This window comes from Acomys minous (assembly GCF_964271855.1).
Source record: "Acomys minous genome assembly, chromosome: 8".
NCBI classification, from domain to species: domain Eukaryota; kingdom Metazoa; phylum Chordata; class Mammalia; order Rodentia; family Muridae; genus Acomys; species Acomys minous.
The window spans coordinates 36487022-36501770 of NC_140489.1; positions in this window are offsets into that span (position 1 = coordinate 36487022).

The following is a 14749-nucleotide window of genomic DNA, read 5'->3' on the forward strand; positions in this document are numbered from 1 at the left end:
ATCTGCCTCCCGAGTGCTGGGCTTAAAGGTGTGCGCCACCAACGCCTGGCTGTTTCATGTTAATTTTTAAAAATCTAACTTGGAGCTGGGCGTGGTGGCACATGCTTTTAATCCCAGCACTTGGGAGGCAGGCGGATCACTGTGAGTTTGAGGCCAGCCTTGTCTACAAAGCTGTCTCGAAAAACCAAACCAAAACAAACAAACAAAAAAAACCCCATAACTCGATAAAGCCTTATATTGTTAGGGTTTGGGTGGTCTACTGAAGAATGACCCCAAGGCAGTATACAAAAACAACATGTTGCTAGGATTGCCTCTCTCTGGAGGGCGACCCCGAAATGCGCACGCAGGCTCAGTCTATAGACAGTCGGAGGGATCTGTGACGACAGAATTGAGTCAGGGTGTACGAGGGGGTTCAGGACTGGCTGTTTGTTTGGCTACTGGGGACTTTTGAGTCACTGAGGTCTTGGCTCTTACTCAGGAGTTGGCCTTTAATTTGATTGGATGGGGCCAGCTGTGTTCTTTACCAAGGCCATGAAGCAATAAAAATATGGTATTTAGTCAGTTTGTCCTATAAGCTGATTAGCTGCCCATGAGCTGTCCGTAACTTGTGGTTTGTTTGTTTGTTTTTTCCAGAAATTGTTAGAATCTTGGCCTAGTTAAGCAGAGTGAAAACCTGAAGCCTGTCATGGAAACTGGGGTCTTTGGGGGGGCATTGGGGTCCTTGAGGTGGGGTCCCTTCATTATACAGCCTGTTAAATGCAGTTCTTATGACATAAAAGCAAAGTTTTCATTTATTAATTGCAAATATTGAAGCCTAATGCTGAGAGTTTTCCCTCTCTCTCTCTCTCCCTCCCTCTCTCCCTCCCTCTCTCCCTCCCTCTCTCCTCTCCCTCTCTCTCTCTCCCTCCCTCTCTCCTTCTCTCCCTCTCTCTTTCTCCCCCCTTCCTCTCCCGCTTCCCTCCCCCCTCTTTCTCCCTCTTTCTCTCTCTCTTCCAAGACAGAGTTCCTCCGTGTAGTCTTGACTGTCCCGGACTCATTTCATAGACCAGGCTGGCCTCTAACTCAGAGATCCTCCCGCCTCTGCCTCCCCGAGTGCTGGGATTACAGGCGTGCACCACCACACCTGGCTGGGAGTCCTTCTATTCTAAAAAGAGAATGATGACACAGTGAAAATTCATACTTTTTGTATGAAATTTGAACAATATGCTGCCTTACGGTGACAAAGCTGTTTTTTATTTGGTGTGCTGTTTTCATCGTTCTTGATAATGGTGTTTGTCAGCCTAGGCATAAGTCTTCCACACTTGCACAAAGCAAGCTGAATGCCAACATCCTTTCCCTGCTCTCCCTCGGTCTCTGCTTCTGAACAGTGAATGCAGTAGAACAAGCTGTTCCACACCCAGGCCACGGTGACTTCCCCACCTTGTGCTCTGTGCTCTCAGACTGTGAGCTAAGGTGAACTCTGCCTTCCTTCGGTTGCTTTGGTCATCTGTTTTGATTCAGCAGCTAGGAGGGTAATTAATACAGCTACGATGCAATAAAGCTAAAAGCCAATAAGAGCTTATTAGTGCTCGCAGCATTCTATGTATTTTCCTTAACTATGGAATCTTGCACAAAAAAAATAGAGCACACACTGAAAACAAATAAAAATATTTAAAATTTTTTTAATTTATGTGTATATTGTAGTGTCTATATATATGCGTATGTATGTGTATATATGTTAGTGGATGTGAATGCAGTGCCCATAGAAGCCAGAAGAGGGAGCTGGCTTCACCTGATCTGGGATTACAGGCAGTTGTGAGCCACCTAATGCAGGTGCTCCGAGCTAAACTCTGGTCCTCTAGTAGAGCAGTATCTGCTCTTTGAAAACTTGCTCTCTCTACCGGGTGTGGTGGCGCACGTCTGTAATCTCAGTACTCAGGAGGCAGAGGCAGGTGAATCTTTGTGAGTTTGAGGCCAGCCTGCTCTACAAAGTGAGTCCAGGACAGAGAAACTCTGTTTCAACACATCTCCCCCAGGCTGACCTTGAACCCAGAGATTTGTCTACCTCTGCTTCTTGGGTGCTGGGATTAGAGGTGTACACCAACACTGGTCCAGCTAAAAACTTGCTCTTAGTGACTCATGGATATACTTGTTTAAAACTAAACAATAAAAACACCAGTCAAAATTTAGAATAAAGCTAATGTGATATTTAGAGGGGACTTTATAGCCTTAGATGAATTTGTTGATAAACAAGTAAAAATAAATAAATGGGGCAGGAGAGATGGCTCAGAGGTTAAGAGCACTGCCTGCTCTTCCAGAGGTCCTGAGTTCAATTCCCAACAACCACATGGTGGCTCACAACCATCCATAACAAGATCTGGTGCCCTCTTCTGGCATGTAGGTGTATATGCAGGCAGAACATTGTATATATAATAAATAAATCTTTTTTATATAAATAAATAAACATATTGAATTAAAAGAGACTTATTGAATAAATCTAAAGAAAGAATAAAATGCTGGGCAAATTGGCAGATGTCTGTCATCTTGTAGAGTTAAGCAGCTCAGTGGTGCAGTGCTTGGCTAGTATATGTAAGGCCAGACTCCCAGCACTGCAAACTAATACACAGAGACCGGTAAGGCACGCCTGCAGTCTCAGGACTTAGGAAGCTGAAGCCGGAAGGGTTGCCTGGTCAAGGCCAATGGGGGTGGGGTGGGGGGGAGAGGAGAGATGATGGAGAGATGGCTCAGAGTTAGAGAGGCTTGGTCTGTTCCTAGCAATCATGTCAGGCATCTCACACCCACCTGTAACTCCAACTCCAGGATGCCTTCTTCTGGGTGCCTCAGGTACACACACACACACACACACACACACACACACACACACACACGCACACACACATACACACACACATACACACATACACACACACATACACACACGCACACACGCACACACACACACATACACACATTCACACATACACACACACATACACACACACACATACACACATACACACACATACACACGCACACATACACACACATACACACGCACACATACACACACACACATGCACACACGCACACACGCACACCCCCACACGCACGCACACACCACACGCATACACGCACACTCGTGCGTGCGCGCGCGCGCACACACACACACATTTTAAAAATATTACCTATGCTGGGCGTGGTGGCGCACGACTTTAATCCCAGCACTCGGGAGGCAGAAGTAGGTGGATCGCTGTGAGTTTGAGGCCAGCCTGGTCTACAAAGTGAGTCCAGGATGGCCAAGGCTACACAGAGAGACCCTGTCTCGAAAAACCAAAAATAAAATAAAATAAAAATAAAAATATTACCTATGTGAATAAATAAATTTAAAACACAACAGGGAAGCACAGCACCTAACAGAATAGTTGAGATAAAGGAAAACCTGGAGACGCTGAGTGCTGGTGGGGTCTCCCATCAAAAGCCAACAGACACAGCTGCACACCGCTGTCGCTCCAGCACTGGAGGCGCTGAGGTGGGAGCATCTCAAGTTCAAAGCCAGCCTAGGCTACAGAGCATGGCCCTGTGTTTAAGAAAAGCCAAGCTTGTATGATTTTATTCATCAGATTTATCAAATGTTAAAAAACGAAAAGATCTACATTCAAGAAACTACTTCAGAAAACTAGAAAGAGGGGACCCCCCTCTCCCATTCCACTTTCTGGGGCTATTACTTGGAGGTCAAGCAAGGGCCGGAACAAGACAATCACAGGCATTTTCACTTAGGAATACAGAGGGGAATAACTAAAACACAGCAGTGCGAGTTCACAGCCAAGCAGACTCTATGTTTTCACAGCAGGAAACTCCATCAGTATGCAAAATGGAAATTTACATTAACATATTAAAGAAAACAACCTATTTTAGTAGTTACAGAAAAGGCACTTGATAATGTGGAAGACTGGTTCGTTATTAACGTTTTTCCAGAAATCCAGGAGTGAAAAGAAACATCCTTCACTGTGCCGAAGCCCACAGGCAAGCATGCAGGTTGGCTGTCTAGGCACTTCTTGCCCCAGGAGGATTGCCACCTCATCCAATAAGGCAGTTGTTATGACGTTGGCTGTGTTGAGTGTTTGGGGTGGAGTGTGTACAGGAGATGTGTTTTCATTCTGGATTAGTTCTGACAGCAAGTAAGAGCAGTTCTGGGAGTGGAATTATTAATATTAATATTAATAATATTATTATGACTATTAGTTTGTAAAGATTTATTTATTTTACTTTATGTATGTGGGTGTTTGCCTGCGCATATACTTGTGTACCATGTGTGTGCTTGGTGTCCTTAGAGTTAGGTGTCGGATCCTCGGGAACTGGAGTAACGGTTGTGAGCCACCACATTCTCACAGGCCGTGGTGGGGATTTGTGCTTGCTGGGTACAGAAGGCATTTGGGGGCTGTGCACCTGCCAGGAACCTCCAGGCATTCAGCCATCTGGAAGCTCCAGATACGCTGATAACTTTAATCTAGGAAGTAGACGTCGGTTTCAAGGTTCTCTGCCTGCCCCCTGGTAATTATGGCTCCTAGAGAATGCATTAAAACCTTGTCTCCTGTCCCTCTACTTATAGGATGTTTCATGATCCTCAAAGACCTTTGCCATGGAGCTAGGGTCCCCAAGCCTGTGCAGCCTGGCCCTCAGCCTCCTGTCCAACTCCATCTAGGCCTGCCCTTCACAGTCCCCAAACAATAGCACACTCCTAGAACTCTGCCCGCACTGTAAGCTCACCTACTTTCACTCCCACTCTATCACCTTTCTCTTCTTCCCGGAAAACTCCCATTGATTCAAGAGCCATCTTAAATCCCCTTTACTCTAGAAAATTCTAGCCAACTGTTCCTGTGTGCTCTCCCCTTTCTTTATTCCCACAGCCCTCATTATTCTCTCTTACCCTCCCTTCTGCCTTCCATCCCTGGGACCCTGTCAGGTACTGAAGAGCCAAGGGTAGGAGAGGAAGGTTCGGCTCAGTGATGACACTATGTAAGACGCACACTTGAAGGAGTGTATAAAGGGGTCCCGTGTGCCTAGCCCTCACCTCACCTAGGCCCTTAGCAGATGTTGGAGGAACATGAAGGAGTGATAAACATTTTTTTTTTGTTGTTTAGATCACAAGTGGGGGATGAGAAAAAGACTTGTGAGAGGGCAGGTGATGTTTATCCCTTTAGAAGTCGAACCACCGTGTGGGGGAGATTGGTTGTTAACCAGCTGAAAAACATCCTTGAACAAGTTCTAAGAGGAGGTATAAATGTGCTAGCCAAAAACAAGAGGCGGAGCCTTTGGAAACTGGGGATAGTTTTCGCTGTTCATCGCTCCACTTCGAAACACTCGTAGAGAGAAGTGCTCGAGGGAAGGCTTCAGGGCTCCAGGCTCCAGCTGAGGTTCCAGGTTCTGGTTGCTCCAAGTTCCAGCAGAAGAAATCCTGCTGATTACGCCAGGAGAATCGTTCCTCAGAACTGGTATCCTTATGGTTTCATTATTGTATTCTTTAATCTTCTTTTCCTATTGTTTAGGTTAGTTGGGTTATAAATGAGGTACTCTTGGTTAATACATTCATAATAAAATATATTTGTTAAGAAAATTGAGCCTAGGCCTGGAGAGATGGCTCAGCAGTTAAGAGCACTGACTGCTCTTCCAAAGGACCCGGGTTCAATTCCCAGCACCCACATGGCAGCTCACAACTGTCTGTAACTCCAAGATCTGACACCCTCACACAGACATGCAGGCAAAACACCAATGCACATACAATAAAAATAAATAAATTTTAAAAAAGAAAGAAAATTGAGCCTACAGGAACATCTATTGAATCAACTGTATCTGTGATAGATGGAATATGTTCCAATCCCTCCTCGATCCTGGTACTTGTGAATGTGGCTTTAGGTAGGGTCTCTGCAGATGTTAGCTGTAGAGGAATGTTAATTGAGAACATACTGTTCTAGCAAGAGACCACATCCAAAGATCTTCTAGGTCTGTGTGATCTGGCTGGAATACAAACACGCCTTTAATCCAGGAGGAGGCGGCAAGTAGATCTGAGTTCAAGGCCAGCCTAGCACAGTGTAAGTATGTGTTAAAAAAAAGTGCAGGGCATGATGGTGCACACTTTCAATCCCAGCAGAGGCAGAGGCGGGAGGATCACTGTGAGTTCATGGCCAGCCTGATCTACAAAGTGAGTCTAGGACAGCCAAGGCTACACAGGGAACCAAAAACCAAAAACCAAAACCAAAACAAAAAAGAAAAAAAAGAAAAGCTTAGGACCAGGTGTGATGGTACATGCTTTTAATCCCAAATGATGGTAAAATTAGTTTGTAGAAGGAAGCACCCATGTTTGAAAGTCTAATTGAATGACAGAAAGTGACGGATCATAAAAGAGTTGACAAAACAGGATATGCTCAACTCTCAGGAGAAGAGAGAGGAAAGGGAAGCTACTTAAGAGGCAGTTTTTACCAGGGCAGTAATAGAGAGAGGGGTTGGGGGGTGGGGGGGGCAGGGGGGGCACTCAGGTGAAGACAGAACGAGCCAGAAAATGAGAAACCAGAAGATTAGAGCAGATTGCTGTTAGTTTGAGGCCAAGCAGAGCAATTCTAGGCCAAGAGAGAAGCCAGATTAAGTAAGTCACCTGGGAGAAGAGTTTGAGCCAGAACAGCTGAGTTGAACCAGCCAGCCCAGAGCTCAGAAAGAACAAGTAAGAATGAGCTTATTAAGCACTAAGTCTCAGAGGCTAAAACATTCTAGGCCTAGGTTAGATTGTATGGAGGCTAGAAGCTTCCAGGACTAGGTGTAGGCCAGCAGAAGGAGGTGGTAAGCCTCCCAGACAACAACTGAGCCAGCAGAATCAAAGTGACATTTACAGTTATGTAAACTGTACCAGATCAGGCAGAGGCTGGCATGGTGACTGGTGATCTTACAGAAAGAGGCAAGAGCATCAGACCGTGAGAAGACGGGGCAGGGACTGGAGTGGAGCGGGTATGAGAAAACCAAGGCCAAGAACCACCAAAAGCAGTGCAGTCTAGGAAGAAGCAAGGGTGGGTTCTTGAGCCTTCAAAGACATCAGGACCCTTGCCAACACCTTGATTTTGGGCATCTGTCCTTCAGAAGCAAGACATGCAATCCTGTTGCATTAAACATGTCAACGCAGTGATGATGATTTCTAAGGAAGTTCTAGAAAACTATTTATTTGGGACTTCTGGGTCTCATCTCATCCTCAGACTCCAGCTGCCTAAAGTTCAGGATGGATCTCGACCTACGACGATCCACTTGCTACTGCCTATGCCCTCACAGACTAGACCAGGAGAAGGCTAGTTCCTTCGCCGACGCTAGATGGCGCTAGAGTGACGAGCCAGCGTCACTTCCAGGGCACTGGGTAGGGTTTTCTGGTGCAGTGGCCACCTAAACCCAAACTGATGGTTGGACACTAGCTTCTGTAAGCTCTTTCCAGAAAACAAAAACAAAAACAAAAACAAAAAAACCGATGTTTGTCTTGTCACGGAGCGCAAAGCGGGTTCTCCCTCTCAAAACTGCCCTGACAACCCCGGCTCCCGCTTTTGCAGTGTTGCAACCTCAGCTTTTGAGGTAAGGACCCTGCTGCCTCCCAGGCTGGTGAGTGGCCTATCATGGTGCCAGGAGTAGGTGGGCCACAGGGCCCAAGGATGCAGAAATGCTTTGTCAGGGGAGTTTGGGGTGAGCTCCACACAGTGTGACGACCTCTGTCTGGCAGGAGACAGGCAAGGGGCAGCAAAGACAGGCGGAAATCTGAATCTTCAAATGCCACCTAGACAGCCTCCTATGGTTGCGTCACAAGCATCTGTAATTGGTGAAATCAGTTGCAACCTCTCCAAAGCCTCAGTCTCAGAGAATTTACTCCAGAGCTGTCGGTCCCTTTTAAAACATGGGTTTTACAATTTGTGTGTGTGTGTGTGCGCGCGCATGTGCACCACGGGCCCGCCTAGATGCATGCCTAGATGCCAGAAGAAGGCATCAGAGTCCCTGAAACTGGAGTTACAGGTAGCTGTGAGGCGCCATATGGGTGCTATGAATTGAACCTGGGTCCTTTGGAAAAGCAGCCAATGCTTTTTTGTTTTGTTTGTTTGGTTTTTCGAGACAGGTTCTCTCTGTATAGCCTTGGCTGTCCTGGACTTGCTTTGTAGACCAGGCTGGCCTCGAACTCACAGTGATCCGCCTGCCTCTGCCTCTTGAGTGCTGGGATTAAGGCGTGCGCCACCATGCCCGGCTCAGCCAATGCTCTTAACCACTGAGACATTTTAAATTTTATTTTTAAAAATAAGATTTGTTTATTATGTATACAGTATTCTGCTTGCATGTACTCCTGCAAGCCAGAAGAGGGCATCAGATCACATTATAGATGGTTGTGAGCTACCAGGTGGTTGCTGGGAATTGAACTCAGGACCTTTGGAAGAGCAGTCAGTGCCCTTAACCTCTGAGCCATCTCTCTAGCCCCCCAATTTTTTAAAATATCGTGCATGTGCTCACACATGTGTGGAGGTCAGAGACAAGCTGCAGAGAATCAGTTTTCTTCTTCCACTACGTGACTTCTGGGGTCAGGATCGGTAGCAGCTAGGTGATTTTAGCCAGTGAACATCTCATTGGTCAGGTCCTTTTTAATACTTCCTTTTTCATTTCCTCTATACCCTATCTGTCAGAAAGATCTGGAGTGTCTTACCTCTAAATCAGGTCTGGCCATCGCTCTCAGCTCCCCTGCCATCCTTGGCTCAGGCTATCTCCACTTCTTAGCCCCTTGCTCCTCGGAGGCTAGTTTGCAGACCAGCCTTGGTAGCTCCTAGAAGCCTGAGAGAACTGCAGAATCCATGCCCTACCCGAGTCCTTCTGAATCAGGAGCTGCATTGGTGCCTGCACAGGGATGAGATCTCTCCTCACCTGCTCTCACCCTCCTCCACCCTCTTTCTTTCTTTCTTTCTTTCTTTCTTTCTTTCTAAGATTTATTTATTTATTTATTAGTTATACAGTATTCTGCCCACACTCCAGCAGAGGGCACCAGATCTCAGTATAGATGCTTGTGAGCCACCATGTGCTTGCTGGGAATTGAACTCAGAACCTTTGGAAGAACAGACAGTGCTCTTAACCTCTGAGCCATCTCTCCAGGCACTCCTCCATCCATCTCCAACACAGTAAGCACCTATGGGGAATACACAATATTATCCCCTCCGCCACTGAAGTCCCTCCACAGCACCCATGGCTCTTCAGAGATACTCAGTTACACAGTCAGCTCTGGGCACCAGCGACTTGTCCAATAGCAGCTCACTCCTCTCTCTCCCTTCTAGACGCATGCCCCTTCCTATTTCAGGGTGTCTGGTGTGCTGGTCTCACATGCCGGGGCCTTGACCTTGGACTTCAACCCTTCGACAGTGAGAAGTAAGCTTCTATGGTTTAAAAATCAATCTTATCTAAGGGACTGTGTGTTAGCAACAGGAACGGACAGAATTTCCAGATCAAGGGTATGTCATAACCATTTTAAATTAAAGTAAATAATTTTATTTTAAAACAATCATAGCAACCAGGCAAGGTGGCGCACACCTTTAATCCCAGCACTAGGGAGGCAGAGGCAGGGGGATTGCTGTGACTTTGTGGCCAGCCTGGTCCACAAAACAAGTGCAGGACAACCAAGATAACATAGAGAAACCCTGTCTTGAAAAATGAGAAAAAAAAAATCATAGTGGGGTGGTGGAGATAATCCCAGCATTCAGGAGGCAGAGGCCGGTGGATCTCTGAGTTTGAGGCCAGCCTGGTCTACAGAGAGAGAGTTCCAGACAGCCGGAGCTACACAGAGAAACCCTGTCTCAGAACACAAACAAGCAAGCAAACAAATAAACAAATACAATTATATGCTTACAGAAAGCTTCCTGAACCATATGGCTGACCCCCTCCAAATACTGTTACGTGTTTCTTGCATGTACCATTACATGTTTCTTACATGTACTGTTACATGCATCTTACATGTATTGTTACATGTTTCTCTGTAATCGTGGTACAGCCATCCAATCTAGAACTCACCAGTGGTTCATCTAAAGTGTCATCTAACTCTCACAGCCCATTCAGTGTTGCTCTTATTTAGTTAATGTCTGCGATTTTAAGCTCTCACCACCATCCTCTCAAGGGACCTTGTCCTGAGTGGGCTGCCCACCAGTTCTCAAGACAGGGACAGTATTGATCTCATTCCCATCTGAGCCTCACAGAGCTCATTTGGCAATGACACATCTGGTAATTACCATGCTCAGTCAGAGCTGGCCCAGGAGGACCTAAGTGCCGGTGTTTCCAGGAATAGCGTGAGTCTCCACCCCAGGAATGTAAATATGTAGCAAGCTTGCATCAGACCTTGTAAACACCAGCTTCCGTGAGGAGAGACAGAGGAGCTGGCTTCTGCCTCTGGTTCTGCCCTCACAGGGAGGTTTTCCCTGAGCCTCTGATTCCCCTACATGGTGGCCCATGCTTTTAATCCTAGCATTTTAGGAGGCAGAGGCAGGCAGATCACTGTGAGTTCCAGGCCAGCCTGGTTTACAAAGTGAGTCTAGGATAGCCAGGGCTACATAGAGAAACCTTGTCTGGAAAACCAAACCAAGCCAAACAAAACAAAAACCTCCCAAGTGGAACCACTTGAGTATGTCCCCTCAGAGAATGTTGTCCCACGCTTGTAATCCCAGGACTTGGGAGGAGGTGGGTCTCTGTGACTTCCAGGCCAACCTGGTTTACAAAGAGAATCCAGGACATCCAAGGCTACACAGAGAAATTCAGTCTTGGAAAACAAAAAATGAAACAGAAACAAACAAACAAAAAATGATATGTTAGCCCTTAAGGCTGTGATAGAAAGTGCATCCTTTGAGGAGTGAACAGGTCACAGGACAGGGCTAATGACCTTGTAAGGGGTTGGAGTGGACTAGCTAGGGCCCTGTGGGCTCTTCCGTCTGTCTCTTCTGCTACTGAGGACGTGTTCATCTCTTTTGTAATGCCTATAATTCTATAAAAAAAAAAAAACAACAACAACAAGTGGTGTAGCGACCAGGACTCCAGCAGACACTGACAAGCCAGGACCTTGGCCCTTGCATTATCCAGATACTAAGAAGTAACTTTCTGTGGTTTCTAAATTACCCAGATTAACGGACTATGTTATAGCAACAAAGATGAGTTACAGCCTAGAATTTCCATGTCAAATGGAATGTGGTAATTCTTTCTTTTACTTGTAAAATTAAATAAATAAATATTTTTTAAATGTATGAGTGTTTTGCCTTATTATGTGCGGCCATGTATGTGCTTGGTGCCACAGTGGGGTCAGAAAAGGGCATTGGGACCCCCTGGCACTGGAGGTGTGGATGGTTGTGAGGCAACATGTGGGGCCTGGGAACCAAACCTGGGTCCTCTGTAAGAGCAGCAAGTGCTCCTTAACCGCTGAACCATGTCTCCAGCCCCATGGCAACCCTTTTCAATGGAAGTAAATACTTTTATTTAGAAAGGACCACACACTTACAGAAAGCTTCCTGAACCATGCACAGACCCCCCTCCAATACTGTAATGTGATTCCTACAGGCTAGGACAAAAAACAAACTAAGAACACACATGCTGCACACACGCCATCACACACGGCTCCCCATTCAACTTTTAAAAAAAAGATTTATTTATTTTATTTATTGCATATGAGTGCTTTATCTGCAGAAGAGAGTATCAGATGACATTATAGATGGTTGTGAGCTGCCATGTGGTTGCAGGGAATTGAACTCAGGACCTCTGGAAGAGCAGGCAGTGCTCTTAACCACTGAGCCATCTCTCCAACCCTCCCCATTCAACTTTTAACCAGGTTACAAATGTCTTTATGCAAAATAAAGACAGAGTTGAGAGCCACTTGGGCCACACTCTGTTTCTGCTTTTAGTCTCTTTGGGCTTCTGTAGTCTAGAGCAGTTCTTCGGTCTCACCTTGATCCTCATGACCATGACAGTTTGGAGACTACTGGCCCATTTAATCTGTAAAATGTCACTCAATTTGAAGTTCGAGACAGGGTTGTTGTTGGTTTTTAAAAAAGATTTAGTTATGTATACAATGTTGTGTCTGTGTGTACACCTGCATACCAGAAGAGGGCACCAGATCTCATTATAGGTGGTTGTGAGCCACCATGTGGTTGCTGGGAATTGAACTCAGGACCTTTGGAAGAGCAGACAGTGCCCTTAACCTCAAGGGAATCTCTCCAGCAGCCAAGACAGGGTTTCCCTGTGTACCCTTGGCTGTCCTGACTCTCGGGTGCTACAAGTTACCTCATTTTTAAAAAAAGCATCCTCAACTGTTTTATTTTCTCTATGGTATCAATTTTATATGTGAGGTATTAGGTGTATTTAGCCCATGTTGACAATTATTTGAAGTTTTGCCTTACTTAATAGTTGCCATTAAGTAAGTTGGACACCACGGCATCACTAGCAAGGCTCTCTGTGGGCCTGGTGGATTTAGAAACATTACTGTAGGAAATCCAGAGAATGGTGCTATCATCTCTCAATGCACCCTGTCAGGTGTTAGATAATTTTGATTTGTCCCTTGATCAAAATGGCATCTGCCTGGCTCTTTTCACCATGAAGTTTTTTGTTTTGTTTTTTCAAGATTTTGTTTATTGTTTATACAGTATTCTGCCTGCACATGTGCCTGCAGGCCAGAAGAGGGCACCAGATCTCATTATAGTTGGTCGTAAGCCACCATGTATGTGGTTGCCGGCATTTCAACTCAGGACCTTTGGAAGAACAGCCAGTGTTCTTAACAATCTGAGCCATCTCTCCAGCCCACCATGAAGTTTTTCTATACGGTGCTGCCTTAGTTTTCCTGGAGGCGGGGGGAGGGGGGGGGGACACAGAAAAAATGCCAGCTCGCCCTAGTTGCAGCACTGATAACAGAACAAAGGAAAGATTATGGCCAAGGTCGGGTTGGGGAAACTGATGAATTTATTAGTGTTCATATAGGGAGCATGCGTGACTCATAGGCAGCTGCACCATCAAGAAGTGCCCCAATGGCAGCGCAGGTGACAGGAACTGCATTTCCATCAAAGAGTCCCTACTCCACATCTGTTTACTGCTTTACAACTGCTGGGTCGGGACACGAACTTCCTGGTCTTGTTAGGTTCCGGTGAGTTTCTTGTATTTCCATGTTCCCTGTATGGACACCTTACACTTTTTAAAAAAAGATCATTGTTAGCAATATTTTGATGATCTAATTGTCTCTGGCCATTAGAAGTCACTTTGAGGGACTGTGAAGGTGGCCAGTGATTAAGAGCATTTGGTCCTCTTGCGGAGGACCTGGGTTTGGTTCCCAGCACCCACATGGCAGTCCACAACCATTTGTGACTCCAGTTCCAGGGCCTCTGACACCCTTTTCTGGCCTTCACAGGGACACGTGTGGCGCACATACACGCATGGAGGCAAACACTCAGACACATAAAATAAATCCTTGAAAAAGTCACTTTCAGTGAGAGGCCTTTGGGCATATATCCATAATTCTTTGAAAACATTTTTTTTCCTGTTTGACATAAACAGTTCAGGCTCCGCTGTAGGCCTCTTCTGGAGTCAGCCATTTCTCTCCAAGGAGCTCTGGTTTCTTTTAGTAAAAATAATACTTACTATATTTCTGTGTATGTGTGTGCCTACTCAAATTGGTTTTTTGTTTGTTTGTTTTGGTTCTTCTTTTTTTTTTTTTGAGACAAGGTTTCTCTATGTATGTAGCCTTGGCTGTCCTGGACTCCGTTTGTAGACCAGGCTGGCCTTGAATGCTCAGCTATCTGCTGGGTCTAAAGGCATGAGCCACATGCCCGGCACCTACCCAAATTGATGAGCACCAGGTGCATGTAGGAACCTAAGGAAGCCAAAGGAAGGTTCCTATCTTCTGAAACAGGAGTTAAAGATAATTGTGAGCCCCTTGAGTGCTGGGCACTGAACCGAGGTCTTCTGTAAGAACAGTGAGCAGTCTTAAGCACTTAGCGTCTCTCCAGCCCTGGAAATGGTTTTTTAGAAATAGTAAGCTGGGGCAGGAGAGATGGCTCAGTGGTTAAGAGCCCTGGCTACTCTCCCAAGAGGACCCCATTACAATATGCATAACACTGACGTGCAGGTTCACAAACGTTTGTGATTTCTGCCAAGGGGATCTCACGCCCTCTTCTGTCCACTGATGGCACTGCACACACACACACACACACACACACACACACACACACACACACACACAGTACACAGGCATACATGGGGGCAAACCTCTCATTAAAAAAAATTTTAAAAATATAAAATAAATGAATTGCCAGGTGTGGCGGCACACACCTTTAATCCCAGCACTCAGGAGGCAGAGGCAGGTGGATAGCTGAGAGTTCGAGGCCAGCCTGGTCTACAAAATGAGTCCAGGATATGCAAGGCTATGCAGAGAGACCCTGTTGCTGCTGGGAAACTGAATCCGGGTCCTCTGCAAGAGCAGCAAATACTTTTAACTGCTAGCCATCTCTCCAACCCAAAATATTTTTAAACATTGTGTCTATGACATAAATGTGAGGGGGCTGGCTGCAAAGACCAGAGAGGTGTCAGACCCCTTGCAGATAGTTACAGGTTGTTAGTGAGCCGACTGATGTGGGTGTTGGGATCCATACATGGGTTCTAAGTGAGTATCCAGCTGCCTGGCTGCTGCTGACAGAAACTCCCTGGCAAGCAGGGGCTGCACCTTGTGTTGTCCCAGCCACAGAGAAGGCAGTTTGGCCTG